This window comes from Manis javanica, chromosome 12 (assembly GCF_040802235.1).
Source record: "Manis javanica isolate MJ-LG chromosome 12, MJ_LKY, whole genome shotgun sequence".
Classification (NCBI taxonomy): domain Eukaryota; kingdom Metazoa; phylum Chordata; class Mammalia; order Pholidota; family Manidae; genus Manis; species Manis javanica.
Window position 1 is genome coordinate 10,037,065 of NC_133167.1, and position 21,141 is coordinate 10,058,205.

At 45.2% G+C, this 21,141-nt stretch overlaps 2 long non-coding RNA genes across 2 annotated transcripts; both read left to right on the forward strand.

Moving 5' to 3' along the window:
* Nucleotides 1-8,200, forward strand: LOC140844745 (uncharacterized). Its single transcript, XR_012123237.1, has 3 exons — nucleotides 1-179; nucleotides 6,779-6,827; nucleotides 7,888-8,200. It is a non-coding gene; the product is annotated as an uncharacterized lncRNA (long non-coding RNA).
* A 3,335-nt stretch (nucleotides 8,201-11,535) lies between these two features.
* On the forward strand, nucleotides 11,536-13,396 carry LOC140844732 (uncharacterized). The gene is made up of 2 exons (XR_012123213.1): nucleotides 11,536-12,238; nucleotides 12,346-13,396. It is a non-coding gene; the product is annotated as an uncharacterized lncRNA (long non-coding RNA).
* The last annotated feature ends 7,745 nt before the right edge of the window (nucleotides 13,397-21,141 follow it).

The following is a 21,141-nucleotide window of genomic DNA, read 5'->3' on the forward strand; positions in this document are numbered from 1 at the left end:
ATCAAGTCACAGTAAATGCTTTAGAACTTGAACCGAGTCCAGTTCCCAGGAGTGACTGCTAAGAGCAGCGTAGCAGGATCACACACGAGCCATCGGATCCCCTCCTCCAAGGCCATGAGGGCAGTGCTCACCAACTCCAACAGGGATTCAAGACAAACCTCTCAGAACCAACAAGAGGGGTGAGTTCCAGAGGAAAGTGGGTGTGATTCAAAAATGAGGATTTTCAGATGAGAAGGAGGGAAGACACTGATGAGCAAGGTGAATGCAAAGCACACGTCGGTTTCAGACATAAGGCAGAGCCCAGAGGGGAGGGGCATGGGACCGATGGTGCTTCCGGAACTGCCCACCCTTCTTGGAGCCCAGCCTTCTGGTGTCCCCTGCCACCGGCTATAACGGCAGTGCCAACTACAGAGAGCAACATGGGCCATGCATACCCACAGGCTGGGGAAGACCCTCTGAGGGTGGAAGGCTCCTCACCTGCCCACGCGCCTCCACGGGATATCCTAATGGGATGGTAATGCTATCCTCTATCATCCCATCAAGTCTTTAGGAAAACTAAAAATCCTTCTGGGCTTGTTTCTCAGTATGTATAGACATGTTGATTTAAGGGCCTTTCCCTAATGTATCTTCCCTCATTCCCAAAATAACTCCTTATCCCTCCACTCCGACCTGGCCCATCATTGTGGTCAGATGTCCATATCCAATTCATCATTCATGACAGGTCATTCAAAGGTTACTTTTCCAGGGTAATTTCCACAATTGGATTAAATGGTTCTTTCCTTTCAGCTCCCATGGTACTTTGCTTTTCATACCATGTGAGAACCCCGTATTTCCCCGTCTTTGTCTTTACAGCATCTTACACAGGGTAGAGGTTCATGTGTCTCAGCTGAATGAACCAACGGAAGTCACCTTTGATTACTCCCACCCCTCCTTTCCAATCATTTCCCTCTTCCAAATCATTTCCCTCTCTCCCCCCACAGCTGCCCTGGCCTCTGGTCTCAGAACTCTGTCTGCAGTGCTATGGTAATTTTCTGGAACCGCCTCTCAGCCATTACAGAATCAAAGAATACTATGACTACGACATGGGGAAACTTGTTCTCCATTGCTTCAGTTGGCTGGTTCCCAACCAGAGAAAAAGAGGAAGGTGGACCAGCCCATCTTCCCTACGGGGCTATTTCTGGGAAAACTAAAAAACAGGGAAGATAATTTCATAGGAGCTAGATCTCAAGAGAATTAAATGAGAAAGAAGAATGATATAGAAGGGTTTCTTCAAGAGACTGAGATGAAGAGACTTTTGTTGGCAGTAACCATGAGTTTGAAATTTTAGAGAAAGAGAAAATTAAAACTAATTTTAATATTACAATTTATGGTCTATGAAGGCATTAGGTCCTTCATAGATCTACCACTTTCTCTTAAGATGTACCTTCCATTGAAATTAAGTTGGCCTCCTTTGCCATACTAATGACTAATAATTATTAAATGTTCTCTATGTCAATATTTTGTTTATATATTCACCATTCCTGGGTACATATTTCTATAATGCTTTCAGAGATAAGAGATTTGGAAAATTGAGAAATTTGCCCAATATCATCCAGCTAATAATATCAGACCCATAGTCCATGCCGCTTCTCCAAAACCTTCCTCTTCCAAATTAGCCAAGGAAGGAGAAAGAAGTAGATCGATGCACATCTTACTGTCAATCATCATGCTAAGCCACCCTTGTCAAAATTTGCATGGCTAGATGGTAGTAGAATTGACATTTCAACCCTGATCTCTTATTCCAAAACCCACGTTTCTTCACCTCTTCTGATTTGACTTCCGTCTTAGTGACCTTGCTTCCCTCGGTTTCCTTATAGCTTCTCCCAATCTTCTATGGCTTCACTAGAGGTAAATCTGTCTTCTGTGGAGCCTTTCTTCACTATCCCTCCTTCATAATCATTCATCACTTACTGAAGTTTGCTACAACAATTCTACACTGAAGGATTATTAACTAAATTGTGTGAATCCCTAGAGCCCAGGGGTGACCTTAAAGATATTTATAAAGCCCCAGAAGTTATATGTAAAATGTTGGGTCCAGCCAACACGGTACTGAAGGAGAAGAACAGAGTTGGAAGACTGATACTACCAGATGTTAAGACTTACTCTAAAGCTATAGTACTCAAGACAATGTAGTATTGGTGAAAAATAGACAAATACATAAATGGAACAGAGTAAAAAGCCCAGAAAGAGATCCATATAAATATAGTAAACTGATCTTGAATAAATAAGCTGAGCAAAGGCAATACAATGGACCAAAGACAGTATTTTCAACAAATAGCGCTCCAACAACTAGACATCCATCTGTAAATAATAATAATAATAATAATAATCTAGACAAAGATCTTAGATCCTTCATATATTGACTCAGAGTTTATCACAGACCTAAATGTAAAACACAGAACTATAAAACTCCTAGACAATAACATAGGAGAAAAATCTAGAGTGACCTTGGGCATGACAATGATTTTTTAGATAGAACATCAAAGATACAATCCATGAAAGAAATAATTGGTAAGATAGACTTCATTAAAATTAAAAACTTCCACTCTACATAAAATAATGTCAAGAGAATGGGAAAACAAGCCACAGATTGGGAGAAAATATTTGCAAAAGACACATCTGATAAAGGTTGTTATCCAAAATATACAAAGGACTCTTAAAACTCAACAGTAGAAAGCACAAAACCCAGTTACAAAATGGACCACGGATTTTACTAGATACCTCATCAAAGATATGCAGAGAGCAAATAAGCATATGAAAAGATGCTCCACATCATATATAGTATTATCAGAGAAATTCAAATTAAAACAACACTGAGATACAACTACTTACCTATTAGAATGGCCAAAATCGAGAACCAAATTCTGGAGAAGATGTGGGGCAACAGGAACTTGTATTCATTGCTCGTGGGAATGCAAAATGGTATATAGCACTTTGTAAAACAGTCTGGAAGTTTTCTTAACAAAACTAAACATACTCTTACCATACAATCCCAATCTCACTCCCTGGTATTTTTTCCAAAGGAGCTGAAAATTTATGTCCACACAAAAACCTACACACAGATATTTGTAGCAGCCTTATTCATAATTTCTAAAACTTGGAAGCAACCAAGACATCCTTCAATAAGTGAATGGATAAATAAGCCATGGTACATCCAGACAGTGGAGTATTACTCAGTAACAAAAAGAAATGAGCTATGAAGTCACAAAAAGACATGGAGGAACCTTTAATGCATATAAATGAAAGAAGCCAATCTGGATGCTACATACTCCATGATTTCAACTCTATAACATTCTGGAAAAGGCAAAACTATGGAGACAGTAAAAAGTTCGGTGGTTACCAGGGGTTGGATGTATAAACAGGTGAAGAAGGGGGGAGAACTAGTGAAGCACAGAGGACTTTTAGGATAAAACCACTGCATACATTACTATAATGGTGGAATGAAGTCACTATACATTTGTCCAAACCCACAGAATGCAAAACACCAGGAGTCAATCCTAGTGAACTATGGACTTGGGGTGATAATGACATGTCAGTGTAGGACCATCAGTTGTAACAAATGCACCACTATGGTGGGGATGTTGATGGCAGGGAGTTCATGAGAACTCTCTGTACCTTCCTTTCAGTTTTGTTGTGAACCTAGAACTACTCTTAAAAAATGTCTTTAAAAAAAAAGATGTTGGATCTATCCGTGTAAGTGCATTTTTCTGAGGAGGCAAAGTCACAGTTCTCATGGGTGCCTCTAAGGATTCTGTAATTCCAGATGTTACAGAGTCACTACCTTGGAGCTTTCCTGTCAATCCTTGGATTGGCTCAGAAAAAATTCCATACTCATTCCTTTCAATTCATTTCCCTGAACCCACCACACAGAGCATTTTGAACTGCCCAGTCTTTTCTGTAACACCAATGGGCTCCCAATCGCCCGCAGCGGTGTCCTTTGGGCACAAGTACAGGATTCCCCTTGTTGGTGACGGTGACTTCCCAGCCTGGCCACTGCCCTCCTTCCCTCCTTTATCCTCCTGCAGATAATCACCATTCTGCTGCTTGTGTCCCATTGGATTCCCTCTCCTTTGAAAGTTTAGCTGATATGCTGTTCCCAGGCCATTTATCTCATGCCTTCCCTGTTCTGCCTGGCAAAGGTGGTTTCCTGGTACTGGGACCAGTGCCCATCAGTTCTGGTGTTTTGTTTTGTTGTTTAATTCCCCAGAAGGAAAACCCAGACCTATTGAGAAATGTGGCAAATGTGAATCCATTTTATTTCTGTCATCTGCTTTTATCAGTTCAGAACTTGAGGTTAAAACACAAAATTTGTTTCAAGAGAAGAGAGTACAGTGTTCAAATCCAGGCTAAGATTTCAGGGTTGTGTGTGACTTTAGAACTCACTCAACCAACTCAACAAACAAATCAACTACATGCCCGAGAATTCTGTCAAAGTCTTAAAACTAGTTAGTTGTAAAGTAAGGTTTTTTTACCCAAACCATTCTGTACCACCAACTCCAAGATGCACACATACTCTTCTCTTACTTGAATCAGTATTTTTCTAACTCTATGTACCAAAGCTTCTTAGCCATAAAACCAGGAACATGTGGATGCATTGCATGGGAGCAATTTTCCTGGCCCTATGTCTGTCTGAGCTGAAAAATACAGATATGGATCAGATATGCAGCTAATTAGATGTGTAGCACCCACTCAGAAAGACTATGCTCACACACACAAAATAATAATAATAGTAAGTAAAGACCAAAGTTGTGGACAAATCTAAACAGCACACAGCTGAGGATTTGCAAACTGGTTTCAGGTTCAACATCAAGCAACCGACCATTTCTGGACTCAGCAATAGGATCCCGGCCTATCCTTAACATATTACTTCTGCAAAGACAGCTGTATGCAGAAGGCCGGCAGAAGCTTGTACTGGTCGTCGGTTCAGCAGCCCCCCAAAAGCAAGAAGGGGCTCTTTAGTCAGCAACTCTCCACCCTCATTTTCTTCTCAATAGGAAATGATCCCACCCAGAAGTTCTATCAGCCACTGGCTGGATTCTCATCTTGCTCTTTGGAGGCCACTATGGTCCACGTTCAGGAAACAGTGACACGAGAACACACTTGAGGTGCTGGGGATTCTCTCTCCCTGGTATCATGTGGGTCTGGGCAAGTGAAAGGGGGGACAGGAGGCAGGGTAAGGGGGAAGGTTATGATCCTGGGGTTGAAGTTGAGTGGATGAAAGAGGACAAAAGGGATATTCTGGTGAGAGAGGCAGGGTCCACAAGATAGCCCTTGAGATGAGGGTGGGTGCGTGGGGGATCGCTGCATGGTTGGAGGGTCAGAAGAATGCTTGATATTGCTTAGCTGCTCTTTCCTTTGGATGAGAGGGCTTCTTTAAAAGTACAATTAAATTTCACCTCTCAGCCAGCACAGTAACCAGCTCTCCCATGCTGGCTGGTGATCTTCTAGTGTCTAGTGTTACCCTGGTGGAACCCAGCCAACCTGGGGCATTGCCCCAAGTCCTGGTGTAACTAGCTGCCCCGTAGAAGTGATTTTCCAATTTCTTCTCTAAGCCAATGGTTCATAGATCCTTACTATCAAGAAAGAAAAAGAAACTTCTTTCTTTTTTATAACACTTTTTTTAGCATCACACACTTTATTTACCTTCCTCAAAGTGATTTTCAAATATTAACTCATAATAGAGAAATCCCCTCTGCTAGGGGATTTCATATCTATTTTTACTTCGGTGTCTCTCCACATGATATCTGTTAACAATGATGGTGTCTAAGCCAATTCTAAACCAACCCTTTTGACAATGATGTGAGGTAGGCTCATTAAGTCCCATTTCACAGATGAGAAAACTGACACTCAGAGAACACTGAATCTGGCCAGATGTCACATGGCTATTAAGTGCCAGAGGCAAGATCAAAACCTGAGTTTGCCTGACCAAAGCTCTTCGTCCTCAGAAAGGACAGGGTGCAGAGTCAAACCCTGAGGGTGGGGCAGCACCTTGATGCTGCCCTGTGGCAATTTCAGCAACAAGTCAGGCATCTGCCTGGTGCAGGGCCCTGCCATATTTCAAATGTGGCACCTTGAGAAGACTACTGTGGGACAAGAAAGCCTGGGTGACTGTGACCAGGACCTCGGGTGCACAGAGACCAGTAGAGAGAAACTACAGAAACTGGGAGCTGTGCAAGTTGCAGGCCATCTAGGCAGAAGGCTGTGGTCAGGTCACTGAGCACGAAGGTAACTGGACTGTCCCAAGGTATGGCAAGCAGTCTCTTCAGGACCTACCCAGTAAAGTGTGTAAGGAAGCAGAGAACAATGGGGAAATCCCACAGGAGCGAACAGAGCCCCAGCCCTGAGCTGAGTTTCCAGTTTGGCCCAGGGGTGAACTGGTAAGAGCAGAATAACACAGATGAAGAAAGGGCCAGCCTCCAGGGCTGGGATCTGAGACTTGGCTGTGACCCAGCCATCGGGACAGAAGCCCAGGAGTCACGGCTACAACACGTGCTCAGCCAGGGCCAGAGATGAAGCAGTGCCAGAAAGAAGCATCTTCCACAATTTTCCGGGGGCCACCACTGTCCCTGGAGGTGGTGGAAGGTAATCTTGGGTGGCCCTCGGCTAAGCAAAGTTAACCAAATACTTTCCTGATGTTTTTGCGGAGATATTCATATACTTAGATTCATTTTAAATCTCGAGAAGGGGACATTTCCCAAATGTATTTGATCAGAGAATTCCTCGTTTTGTTTTTTAACAGATCTATTGTTACCTTCTGGAACATCAAAACACTTTTGGGAAACAGCGAGGTAGGTAGTGTGCTTTAAACGATTCTCCACCCCCAGGATTGGAAATGGGTCCTTAAAATGGAATGATGCTTTGCTGGCAGGTGGGGATCCTGGGGTCTCAGCTGGGCAGAGGGGGCTGCAGGGCTGGGAGCCAGGCAGACACAAGACACGTGAAAGGCAGAAACATTAGTTCTGCTTCCAAGAAGTTGATGCTTTATGGGACCCCAGTCCTTTCAAAGCGGCAGCCATACCCTTCTCCTATTTCACTCAAGCTCTGCCTTCATTCTCCTCCCCTTTCATGGAGTCAGTGATTGAAAATAAAATAGGTATGATATATCCCTGCAATGGAATATCTATCAGCAATGAGTTTAAGTGAAATACTGACACAACAACATGAATGAACGTCGAAAACTTTACTCCAAGTGAAAGAAGCCCCACAAGGAAGTCCCCAGAGGGTAGGATTCCCTGGACATGGAACGTCCAGAACAGGCAAATCCACAGAGACAGAGACAGAAGGGTGGCTGCCGGGGCTGAAAGAGGAGGGGACGCCGAAGCGCTGGGGGATTCTTCTTCTGGGAGGGAGGGGGGAGGTGACATGGTTCTGAAACAAGACTGTGTGGTGGTCACACGTCACTGTGAATACATAGTTTAATGGGAAACTTCCGTATGCCCCGCTCACCCCAGGAGCAGATAAAACCCGTTCTTGCCTTCCTACCGGCCTAAGGTTTGAAGAAATTGACACTCCATTCTTGGTTAATTCACTAAACCTTTGAAATGTGAAGAAACAGCCCCCTTCAGGCCCTACCTCTGGATCTCTTACCCTCGGTCGAACAGTGATTTGCTGCACACTCTCCCGAAAAGCCAGCTGTCTCCTAGGCACATCCCCCTAGTTTACTGGGACGTGATGGGGGCACTGGGGGGTAGCATCGCAGCAGGTCATGGTGAGGGATGCTGCCGATCACCAGGTATTCGGTGGGCCATGTCTTACTTAAAAAAAAAAAAAACTTTTTAAAAAGCACTTTTACAAAATAAAGTCATTAAAAAGTAAAAAATAAACAATTAAAAAGCTTTGACTTCTCAGAACGGTCAAGGTCATGAAACACAAGGAAAGACTGAGACTGTCTCAGACCAAAGGAGACTAAGGGACATGCGGGCTGAACGCAACTCGGCCGCCCCGCAGGGATCCTCGAACCACACAAGGAAGTCAGTGGGAAACCAGGGAAATGCCACCAAGTCTGGAGCTCAGGGCACAGGAGAGTGCCAACGAGAATCCCTCAGCCTCGGTAAACGTGCCACGGTCTTGTAAACTGGCCACATCGGGACAAGCTGCGTGAAGGGGACCCGGGAACTCTCCGCAGTGCCTCTGCAACTTTTCTGTGAGTCTAAAATCATTCCAAAACGAAAGTGCAAATTTAAAATAAATAAAAATGTCTATGCACATCAAAGCTGACTGCTATTATTATTTTCTTGACTTGACCGTGCTTCCTTCACAACCAGATGCAAGAGCCGGTTCTTGCCCCCACTGGCTCCGAATGCCCCGCCTGTGTCTCGCTGCTCTTCTCTCAGGAGAGATTTTATATCTTTCCCTTTTCCTTGCAGTCTTCACTGGAAGAAGAATCCAGAGAAACCTGAGTCACTGGGACTGCCAAGCCTGGGCAACTTCTACTAATTCTACCACATACTCCTCAACACATATACACCACCTCAGCAAAATTAGGTAATACTGCACAGATGATGTAATCCCATCTGCTTTTTACCAGAATCTCTTAAAAGGCTAAGCCACCCCTTAGCAAACTTCAACTTTTGGAGCAGAAACCTTGAATTTGTAGTGGCGCATTCTTGAGCTTTTTTATTTTGAAACAAATGTCTTGTTTGAAGTGATACAAAGTACAGAGCAAGTAGGAAATGAATCATGTGGATTGGAACGGCACCTGTAAGCACGCAGGCGGGAAGGGAAAGGTGCACCCAAACATGCAAATGCCAACATTTTTCTTTCCGTTACAAGAATGACCTTTTCTGTGAGCAGCACTTTTCATACCAGTTTTCAAGGTGTGGGAGGGAATTTTTCCAGTTTCTGTCAGACCAGGCAAACACCACACCACCAAGGATAAATTTCAATAATTCTTGGAAATCAGCATTGACAGCATTCATATTCTTTTACCAAACCATCAGAAAGGTTAAGAACACAGAAAACTCCTATAATGCTGGGTGGAATAGAATGAAAGATTATCAATGAATGGCAGAGATAAATGAGGGACCCGTTGCCCTTTCCATGATTAATGGAAATTCTGAGAGAAAATACCAGAACTTTGATTTTAAAAATAAAGAAGTGGAAAATAGTAGACTCATCATTTCCTCTCTCCTATTCTATATCTCCCTTTTAAAACTGACTTATGTAGATTTGAAAAGTCTTTCTAGGGTTAACTTAGATGTGGGAAAAAAAATCTATGAAAAGTGACCTACTTAGAGTTCAGTGAAATTGTCATAGAAACTGTAGGTCGTCTAGGACAGCTACCAGGTAATGCAATGGGGGCCCAGATCAATGGAACGACTTTTCCAGGTGGAGTTATTTATTGAGTGGAGAACCAGGACTCAAATCCAGGTCTTCTAACTCCCTATTTGATGATCTTTCATCTCCTTTCTGCTTATTTCACTTTGAACAAAAAAAAGGTAAAAGGTTGTGATATGAAGAAAAGGTAAAATAATCCATCATCCCGCTCAAAGAAAAGGCATTCATAACCATAAGAAGGCCAAAAAAGAAACTGGAGAGAATAGTCACCTGTTATTGAAAAGCAGCTATTCAATGATTATGCTATAAACTGCATTTATTTATTTATTTATTACACTTAGGGGTAAAAAAGCACTGTTTTCTAAGCACAAGTACATTCATATTCAAGCCCAAGATTCTTTTACCCTAAACAATCTTCCATCCCCCCTTCCATGAAGATTAGAGGACACTTAAATTAGCAGAGATTAGAAATATGCTGCTATCTTAACACCTGTTATCAGAAATACTCTCAAGGAGGGAACTGTTTTCATAAGCAAATGTCATAAGTGGGTAAACTTACCATGAGCAAAGATAAGAAACAAAAGAGAACGCTAAAGTGCTTTGCATTAAAAATCAACAGAAGCTAAAGGGTAAAACTATAAAACTCCTAAAAGATAACATAAGAGAAAATCTAGATGACTTGGGTATGGCCATGATTTATTTTTTGCATATAACACCAAAGTCACAATCCGTAAAAGAAATAACTGATAAGCTAGGCTTCATTAAAATTAAAAACTGTACTCTGTGAAAGACAAGGTCAAAAGAATGAGAAGACAAGCCACAGACTGGGAGAAAATATGTGCCAAAGACACATCTAATAAAGGATTGCTGTCCAAATTACACAGAGAACTCTCAAAACTCAGCAACAAGAAAGCAAAAGCCCAATTAAGAAATGGTCCAAGGACTGTAACAGACACCTCACCAAAGAAAATACACAGATGGCAAGTAAGCACGTGGAAAGATGCTCCACATCCCATGTCGTCGGGGAAATGCAAATAAAACAGCACTGAGATGCAACTACGCACTTATTAGAAGGGCCAAAACCCAAAACACTGACAACACCAAATGCTGGTGAGGATATAGAACACCATTCACGGCTGGGGGCAGGCAAAACAGTAGCTATTTGGAAGACAGTCTGGCAGTTTCTTATAAAAGTATACACACTCTTACCATGTGATGCAGCATCACACTCCTTGGTATTTATCCAAAGCAGTTGAACATTATGTCCACACAAAACCTGTGCACATGGATGTTTACAGCATCCTTATTCATAACTGCCAACACTTTGAAGCAACCAAGATATGCTTCTGCAAGTGAATGGATAAATAAACTGTGGTACATTGAGACAATGAAATATTACTTAGCACTATAAAAAATGAGCTATCAAGTCAGGAAATGACATGGGGGGGGAACCTTAAATGCATACAGTGAAAGAAGCTGCCTGGAAAGGCTACATGCTATAGGATTCCTACTCTACAACATTCTGGTAAAGGCAAAACTATGGATGCAGCAAAAAGATTAGGGGTTGGTGGGGATAGATGAACAGGCAGAGCACAGATTTTTAGGGCACTGAAAATATGCTATATGATACCATAATAATAGATACCTTTCATTATGCATTTGTCCAAAAACCCACAGAATGGACACCACCAGGAATGAACCCTGGCATGAACTATGGACTTTGGGTAATTATGATGTGTCAGTGTAGGTGTGTCAGCTGTAACAAACATACCCCTCTGGGCAGGACAGTGCTGGTGGGGGAACCCATGCATGTGTAGGGGTAGAGGGTACATGGGAAATCTCTGTACTTTCCCCTTAATTTGCTGTGAATCTAAAACTGCTCTTTAAAAAAAAAAGAAAAGGCTTAATACAAAAATATCAGAAGACACTTGGGTCTGATGAGAGAGTAGGAGAAGAGTGGGGTGACTGTAAAAACGCTCTTGAGTGGGAGACACCCCTGACTGCCAGGAACCCCGGGGAGGACAGTCGACTGAGCAGCGCCCACTCAGCAGACTGTTAGACCCTAAGGAACAAAGCAATCGCTGGCCCACACCTTTTGTACAAATATTATGGCATGTGGTTAGTGAAAGAGGGTTTGGTATCCAGCCAGTGGGGCGGGCTGTGTACTCAGGGCTTGAGCAGGCTGTGGAGTCGTACAAACTTCATTCATGCATGCAAACCTGCCCTTCTCATCGCACAGGCCGAAGAGCAAATAAATATGCCTTCCTGCAGCTTTCTAACCCAGTCTCTCTTCTTTTATTTGGTTTCCGGTTTGGGTTGTTTGCTCTGCACTTTGAGTGCTACTGTTGTTACTGTGGGGACCCCAGAGAGAAAAACACCACGGGGACAGCCTCAGTAATGACCCAGATGGCCTCACAAGGCCTTTGCCGAACACTGGAGAAACTTGTCAGCATAGACTTAACTTACAAGAAAGCCACCCTGGAAGAAGAGGAAAGGGGCTTCCAGGTAACCTAGAAAAATCCTCTGCTTCACCGTGAGGAACCACCGGCTGCAGAAGGAAAGTGGCTGGCCCCACATTCGCCAGCTGGGCCGAGTACAGCCAGACCTCCTGATGCTGAGATCAACGCTGAAGACAGCTACACCCACGCATCCTAAAACAAGCCGCCATCGCCATCAAACATTCAACTACCTCCTCTGGGACCTTCACTGTTCCTGACATGGAGGAATTTAAACACTCCTCCAAAATCCAGCAGTCTTTTTCCTCCACCAAAACATGTTCCCTGCAGAAGCTTCTATGGGCAGAACACCACCTCGACCCTGCCGGTGGACCTGTGATCAGAGGGGAGAGGAAGTTCCAGAAATGAGGAAACTCTAAGGAAAACACCTATCAGACGAGCTTGGGAAAACACGTGTAAGTCAACAGGTCAGTGCTGGTTGTAACAATACATAAAAAAATAATATGAATTCTAATGAAAGCTTCTAACCAAATAAAATGTATTTTCCGCAAACCACTGTTTTGTTTGCTAGCAGGTTGAACTCCTGAAGAACTCTGAAGGCAGAATTTTCTTTGACCAAGTGACACTTCCTAAAGCTAAAACATTTGCTTTCAGGGTGGTTATGTGGGCCTTACATTTTGCAAATATTTCAGATTGAGGCTTTCCCCAGGACTAACCATGATCCTCCGAGTCATCCAGTTTGACCAGTGTGAAAGGGAAAGGTGCTGTGGTCAGCTGAACAATGGCCCCCCACCCCCAAAAAAACATCAAAGTACCGATCCTGGAACCTAGGAATGTTATCTTATAAGGCAGAAGGGACTCTGCAGATGTGACTGAGGACTTGGAGATGGGAAGATTACCCTAGAGCATCAGGATGGGCCCTAAATGAGATCACAAGCATCCTTATAGAAGGGAGGCCGGGGGAGCTTTGGCTACAGAAGGGGGAGGAAGAGATGTGATCCTGGAAGCAAGAGGCTGGAGGGAGTCAAGGGAGCGGCCGAGTCCAGAAATGCAGGGAGCCTCCCCACTGGAAGGGGCTGGGGAGCGGATCCCCTCCTCAGACTCCCCAGAAGGAACCAGCCTGGCTGACAGCTTGACTTCAGTGCAGTGAACCTGAGTTCAGACTTCCGGCCCCCAAACCTGCGGGAGAACAGTGTGGGCATCTGGAACCCCACGCTGGGGCTTATTTGATACACTGGCAAAAGGAAACAACCGACCCATGGGACTAACCTGGCCATGCTGGGCCAGGACGCATTCTCATTTAAAGGCAAAGAAGCAGAGACAGAGTGACCCTGGGGAGACGCACAGAGTAAGTACAGGCACAGGGGAGCCCCGCACCTCTGGTCCGTTCCCTGAAGCCTCATTCAGAATCTGTTTACACACCAGACCAGGATGTATTTCTGATTCCCTGAGAATGCTTCCAGGGCCTAAAGAGTTCCCAAATTAATAAATGAGCCTAGAGTATAATGTTACTGACAAACAAACAAACCACAGAGGGACGGACGCCAAGCAATTCCCTTTAGATGGTTGTAAATCTAAAGAACAATCAAACAAACTAAGTTAGCAAATTAAAACTGTCAACAGTACTGAGCAAGGCTGATTCTTCTGGCAGGCGAGCGTCACCGACCTATTCTGCATCTTCTGATTCCAGATCTTCCTTTAGAAAGTCTGGGATGAGACAGACCACCCCTGGCAGGGAGCCAGTCCTGTCCTGGCTGGTTCAAGGAAGCAGAGATTTCAGGTTTAACAGGGTACTCACCCCAATGCTTGCTGTCTGGCTTCTGCCAGGGGACCTGGGCCTCAGTGCCTACCCGTCCACACAGTTTGTGGCAGAAAGAACACTCCCTTTATGAAGAATGTGGAGGCATAGGCCACCCAAGCATTGGTCAGTGGTAGGAGAGTTTCTTTCATCTCTTTATCCTGTTACTTATTAAATAGAAATGGCTGAGAAGTAAAACTGGGAGGGAAGTTGATGACGGTTAACAGCATCTGTTATCTTTAAAGAATCTCCATCACTTACTGCATCAGCTGTATAGGCTTTAACCTGTGGCTTTTCTATCTAAACATGGTACCAAAAGTTGCAAACTCTTCTTAAACGTTGGCTTGGCCCTAAGAAAAGAAAGTAATGTATCAAAGTCCATGCAAACTCTCAGTGCACGAAGGGCCTATGAATTCCTATAAGGCCCTTTTCTCTCTGTCCTTTAGATCCTTCCAATCCTTCTACATTTGTAAGAAAGAAATGGGTCTTAAGAAAATTGTTCTCAACAGTTGGCCCAGTAAAATCAATTAGGGGGAAAAGGTTACTTTCACCCAAACCACACCGTCGGATATTAGGGGTCATCTGAATGTTGTTTGCAGCCACCGCGTGTGTGGTGCTGGAGATAGAACCTCATTCCCACTAGTCAGTGGCTCTACCCAGTGGATTTCCTGAGAATAAGGCAGCGATCTAGTTGCCTGGGCCTCCGAATGCAGTTCTGAGCCCAAAAAAGCCTACAGACCCTTTGCGGGCCGGGAACCCTGGATGAACACAGCCCCACTGTGGGCAAGAGGCACGTGTGGGACGCCCGGGGAATCTGTCCGGAAGGCAGGGCCTGGCTTCCCTGAGAAAGCGCACTGACGGAGAGGCACATGGTTCCTCATTGGCCTCCTGCGCCTGGTCTGGATGGAATCCCACATCCGTATTTCTCGGAACGGCCAGGGAATTTGTGTCAAATGTGAATCTTGCCACATCACTCCCGCAGGTTCCTCTTCAGTGGTTTTCCATCAGCTCCAGGGTAAAGTCCCAGTCCCTTCCAGGGCCCAGGGGATCCCATACCTTGGTCCACCCCCCACCCCCACATCCCCCCCGGAACTCTCAGCTTAATCTCCTAACGCGTCCGGCTTTCCTCCTGACTCACCGAGATTGTCACTTTCCCCCAAAATGTCGCCACGCCTTCCTGCCTTGGCGCTTGCTGCTCCCCCTCTGCAAAGTCTTCCCGCCGCACCTTCTAATTTCTGGTCCAAGTTCACCTCTTCCAGGGAGCCCTCCCCGACCGCCCCACGCTGCCCCGGCTCACGTCTGCTGATGCACTTCCCACTGGGAACCACCAGGTGGCAGCACAGGACTGGGTTTAAGAGATCCAGCTCCGGCCACACTGCCTAAATTGAAATGCCGGTTCTGTGAACAGTTAAATGACCCTGGGTACGTGACCTAATAACTCTGTGACTCTTTTTCTTTATCTGTAAGATGGAGATGAAGCAGAATATACTGCATGGAATTGTTGCATGGATTACATGAGCTCATATTGGAAAAGTTAAAAAAGTCTCACAGTAAATGTCCAGCGTGCGCTAACTTGCTTATCACAATTTTCTGTTGTGGTGTCCGCCTCTCCCAGCTGACAGTGATTAAGCATGAATAGTAGAAAGTCCACGTTGCAAGCATCTCTTAATTGCTTCCTGGGGCTTCACAATTTCCAATTATTTGCGACGTTTCCTGGCTCTTTGTACTACAACCCCCACACCCTCACTCCTTCGAGTTGCTGGCTCACAACCTTTGCTGTAGGTTTGTCCTCACGGGAGAGGACCTGTGAGCGCTCAGCTCCCATTTCGCCAGCCCCCTGCGTCACAGTCCGGCCTGGTTCACAGTTGCCTAGAGGATGAAGTCTGAATGCCTTTGCACAGCCTACGAAGGTCCACTGGGGTCCCCACCACCGGTCACACCCCATCACACACTCTCACCACCCCACCTGCCTTTTTCACACCAGTAACTTCTGTTTCCTTGACAGTTTCCGCCTGAACCCATGAATCCTCTCTTTGTGGATTTATCCTCTTCATCACACCTCCCTCAGCATCCCAAAATGATCTCTTTGGGTGTCCCTCAAAGATTGTATATATTATTCTAATAGAAATTGCACCATAGTCTCATCACTATTGGTAGCTGTGGGTAAAATGGCAGTATTTGCACAATCTTTCACCTGGCCTTAGTGCATCTCCATATCAATAGACGTTTCCAAGGGCTGGAGAAAGTAGTCCCTCTCCATATCAACAGTCGGGTCCTGAAAGACACGAGAGAGCAGAAGTGGATGACTGCTTGTAAGCAATAAATGGGTTTCTCCCACTTCATTTCTCCCTTTGACTCATTTTGGTTTCAAAGGTTTTTTGGCCCAGGGATTTTCCCCCAGAGTTACACCTGGAAGTAATCGGCAGGACTTCTGAACCCGAAATTTGTCTACATGAGTGCAACCCTTGGGTGGGATGCCTCTCGAGATGGTGGGGAGATGCCTGGAAAGCCCCTTGTGGATGGTGAGGAGGCCCCAGTGGCTGCAGTGGTAGTGGGTGTAGCTTCACTCTGGAGCCCCCTACCTGTGGGGTTTCCGACTGGGGCATCCCCAATGGGGAACCAGTCTAGGGTAAAGCACCTCCTAGACGAGTAAGGACTTCACAATAATTAGGGAAGGGTGGAAACACTGGAAGCTGTGAAATTAGCCCTCCATGAGATAGAAGACTGCTGAGAGGCCCTGAGTGGCCATGTAGCAACCTGGATTGTGGATGCCTTTCCCTTGAGATACTGGAAAGGGTTATGAAGGAAAGAAAGAGGGTTATCGAAGAGAGAGAGGGTTATCAAGGGTAGAGAGAGAGACTTTGGCAGGAGAGAGACACACTTGAGCATCCGCTTGGAGGAGCAGGGCAATGACCTATGGGTTACCCTTAAGAAAGAGAGACACTGAGAAGACAGGTTGTGCCCCTGGAAGATTCCTTAGCAGCAGCAAGAGAGGAGATATCAGGAGAAGCCGCATTGCAGGAGACGGTGGTGGGGGGCAGTGGGGAGGGGTTGGGGAAGAGCAGTGCCGTCAGCCCCAGAGATGGTAGAGGAGGTGTTGCGGGAGGATGAGGGGATGGGGCCCAGGGCTGGTCTGTTGCCAAGGCTACTGTCCAAGGCACCTGCCTCCCCTGTATTAAAGGCCCACCCCTTTGTAATTAAGAAAGTAAAAACACAACAACTGCAGGCTCTTCAGGGGGAGGAGGCACTCCATGCTCTGCCCCTATACCCAGGATGAGCTGGTGGACATGAGCCTCTGGTTTCAGCAGAAGGTGACAGAACCTCTGCCTACACGGCTTTTGCATCTCTGGGATCTGGGGGTGGAAAACATTGCTATGTCGGGTTCTGAAATGGGTAGACCAGCTTCCCTGATGACTCACCCTTCCCTCCGGCAGTGGTTGCAAAGTGCCCATCACACCTCAGGGAATCAGGCGCTTCTGGATGGGCTGACAGCAGCCATCAGGGCAGTTTGGCCTAATCAGGGTGATTTACCATACTTACCCACTAGCTGGAAAACATATGCAGAGCTCCAGCAGGTGTTACGGGAGCCAGGCATGAAAAATATCATCTATACTATGGGCCCCCAGGGCCCGATGAGGAGTTGTTCACCAAAGGAATGAGAGATCTGGTGCTCCATACAGCTCCCCCATCTCTCTTTGGGTCCCTAATGACTATTCTTGTCCCCCACATAAGGCAACCCATAAGTGAAGTTACTTGTACTTTAGTAGGTCTGGGGGAGGTTGAAACAATAAGAGCACGGAAGGAAGTATGGGCTACAACTGAAAGGAGAGGTGCAAAGGGCCCTGTGAAGGTCTCAAGAACCCAGATGTGGGGTGATTTGATAAAGGAAAGGGTAATGAAAGAAAAACTTGATGGGCAGCCCAGTAGGATCTTGCTAGAACTGTGGCACCAATTAAAAGCCAGAGCAGCAGTTCCAGCCGCTGAGGCCCAGGACATGGAAGCCGGAGACTAATTCTCATGTCCAGGCCTGTGTCCTTGCAAGACTTCCTGGAGCACAGTACTCAGGCTTCGCCTGGGCTCTCACCCCCACAGGAGGATGATTGGGCATCGTGGTTTGATGGGAGGGGGGGAGTGGATCAAGGCCCTCACCTTGGGGGACAAGGTAGAGATTAGAGGCCACATGTAGAATTAGCAATTCATTGGTCCCCTGTGAATGCACAACGTGTTCTGGCGCTGGTGGACACAGGAGCTGAATGTTCTCTGATTCATGGGAACCCTGAGCATTTTCCTGGGACCCCTGCTGTGATAGATGGCTATTGGGGGTAAGGCAATTAGCGTGAAGAAAGCCCAGATCCCATTGCAGATAGGGTGTTTACCCCCAAAGGAGTGTACTGTGTACATTTCTCCCATCCCTGAATATATTTTGGGGGTCCATATCCTGCAGGGCCTGTGGTTACAGACCACTGCAGGTGAGTTCAGTGAGTGACAAATACTAAGCAGTATAAATTGCCTGGGGGGCACAAGGAAATTGGAGAAACTCTACAGGAGTTTGAGAAGGTAGGCATCATAAAGCCCACTCATAGTCCTTTTTTTTTTTTTTTTTTGAGAGGGCATCTCTCATATTTATTGATCAAATGGTTGTTAACAACAATAAAATTCAGTATAGGGGGGTCAATGCTCAATGTACAATCATTAATCCATCTCAAGCCTAACTCTCGTCAGTCTCCAATCTTCTGAAGCATAACGAACAAGTTCTTACATGGTGAACGAATTCTTACATAGTGAATAAGTTCTTACATGGTGAACAGTACAAGGGCAGTCATCACAGAAACTTTCGGTTTTGATCACGCATTATGAAGTATAAACAATCAGGTCAAATATGAATATTCATTTGATTTTTATACTTGATTTATATGTTGATCCCACATTTCTCCCTTTATTATTATTATTATTTTTATTTTTAATAAAATGCTGAAGTGGTAGGTAGATGCAAGATAAAGGTAGAAAACATAGTTTAGTGTTGTAGGAGAGCAATTGTAGATGATCAGGTGTGTGCCTGTAGACTATGTGTTAATCCAAGCTAGACAAGGGCAATAAACCATCCACGGATGCAGAAGATTTCTCTCAAAGCAGGGGGGATGAGGTTCTGAGCCTCACCTCTGTTGATCCCCAATTTCTCACCTGATGGCACCCCTGTGACTGTGCCTGTCTTAGGTTGTTCCTCCCTTGAGGAATCTTACCCGTCTCTGGCTAACCAGTCATCTTCCGGGGCCATACAGGGAAATGTAAAGTTGGTAAGTGAGAGAGTAGCCATATGTTTGAAAAGGTTAGCTTTTTACTTCTTTGCAGATTTATGCCCTGTGGCTTCTATGCCCAGCACTTGTCTCAAGGTATCTTTACCACCTGGAGGAATTATGATACTCGGTAACTTCGATATGAGGCACGAATTCTATTTAAGGGTTGTAATTAGGAAGGAAGAAGAAAAGCTATAGAGGTAGCAGATGGAAGAAAACATGGGAGGATTGATTATTTCTTTGACATATCTTCTTGTAGAGTAACTTAAGTATGTATAGGTTTTAAACTAGTAACTAATTTGTACACACATATTAACATAATAGGAATACGGTGACATAAACAAAGCAAATCTATAATTACCATCCATCTCCAGTGAAGCCAAGAAAACCATTTAGGCACCCTAGGCATTTGTGAAAATTTGTCTATGATATGATGGATATTGTCCAACTGTACTTGAACAGTCTGAGAGAAATCAGACAAATTAAAGCAACCCATTTCTGGGATCTGTTCACCTCCCATATGTCCTTTTAACCGTAGATAGTCTATAGTCATAAGATTTTGGAGTGCTACAACTTGCACCCCTCCCAACTCCTGGTTGAGTTCCAACAGTACAGATCCGGTCAAATTCGTTGTCTCACTGTTTGCACATGCCAGCCTAGACATCTCCCTCCTCATTCCTATGGCAAGTCCAGGAGACGGTGGGGTGAACGCAGCCACGACCGCAGCATCGCCCGGATCCCTGTGGAGGCTTTTTGATGATCATCCCCCGGCACGAGTCCTCCAGAGAGTGCTGATGCCGGAAGCTCCTCCTCATATCGTATCTTAGTTCATTTTCTGGGTATCCAAGCTAGGCCTTGATCTTCTGCATAGAAACAAACAGACCCTTTGCCCACACTTTGACATGCCCTCTACACCACTGTGCAGATCTCATTGGAGGCCAGCACACAGGGACTGCTTTTTTTTTTTTTTTTTATTAAGAGAAAGGAATATTATCAGAAAAGAGTACCTCCATAGCTGATCATCTGACACCCTTTAAGTGATCAACATTAAGGATATTTAAAGCATGCGTTGATCTTTGATTTACCAATAGTTTTATCCTATCAAGGAGTAATCCCCCTTTTCTTTCTTTCTTTCTTTCTTTCTTTCTTTCTTTCTTTCTTTCTTTCTTTTTTTTTTTAATCTTTAATCTACACTTACATGAAGAGTACTATGTTTACTATGCTCTCCCCTATATCAGGTCCCCCCTAACAACCACATTACGGTTACTGTCCATCAGCTTAGCAAAATGTGGTAGAATCCCTACTTGTCACAGTCCTTTTAATTCCCCAGTGTGGCCAGTGAAAAAGCCAGACAGATCCTGGTGTGTGACCTTGGACTACAGGGAATTGAGTAAAGTCACAGCCCTTTGCATGCTGCTGTCCTTTCTATAGCAGTCCTTACGGACGCCTGCAGTCATGAACTGGGCACGTATCATTACGTCGTGGACATTGCTACTGCTTTCTTCTCTATTGACATAGCACAGGAAAGTCAGGAACAGTTTGCCTTCACATGGGAAGGCCGGCAGTGGACATACACTGTCCTCCCGCAGGGATACTGCTATAGTCCCACCAGCTGTCACAGACTTGTAGCCCAGGACTTGGCCACATGGAAGAAACCACAAATGGTGCGGCTGTGTCACTACACTGATGACATGATGCTCACATCTGGTTCTCCTGCAGGTTTCAAAGGGGCAGTTCCTAGACTGCGGCAACACCTACAGAAGAAAGGCCAGACTGTGAACAGCACCAAGGTTCAGGAACCTGGTTCGTCTGTAAAGTTCTTGGGGATTGTCTGATAGGGTAAAACTAAAGTTACCCCAGAAGCAGTCATAGACAAGGTCCAGGCTTTCCTTCTCCTACCACTGTGGCAGTATTACAAAAGTTTTGGGGTCTTTTGGGCTACTGGACAGTGTTTATCCCACACTTGGCACAAATTCTGAAGCCCTTATACCCGTTGGTACAAAAGGGCATCAGGTGGGACTGGGATTAAACATGTACAGCTGCTTTTACTGCTCAGCGAGCAGTCAGGCCGTGCAGGCCTTGAACATAATGGACTCATCAAGGCCCTGTGAGCTAGATGTTCATACCTGTAGATGGTCATGGATGGGGTCTTGGGCAGCAGCTTGAACAGACACACCAACCTATTGAATTCTGGTCACAACTATGGAAAGGAGTAGAGGTCTGGTACACCTTGACAGAGAAGCAACTGGCTGCGGTGTACCATGCCTTGCTGGCTATG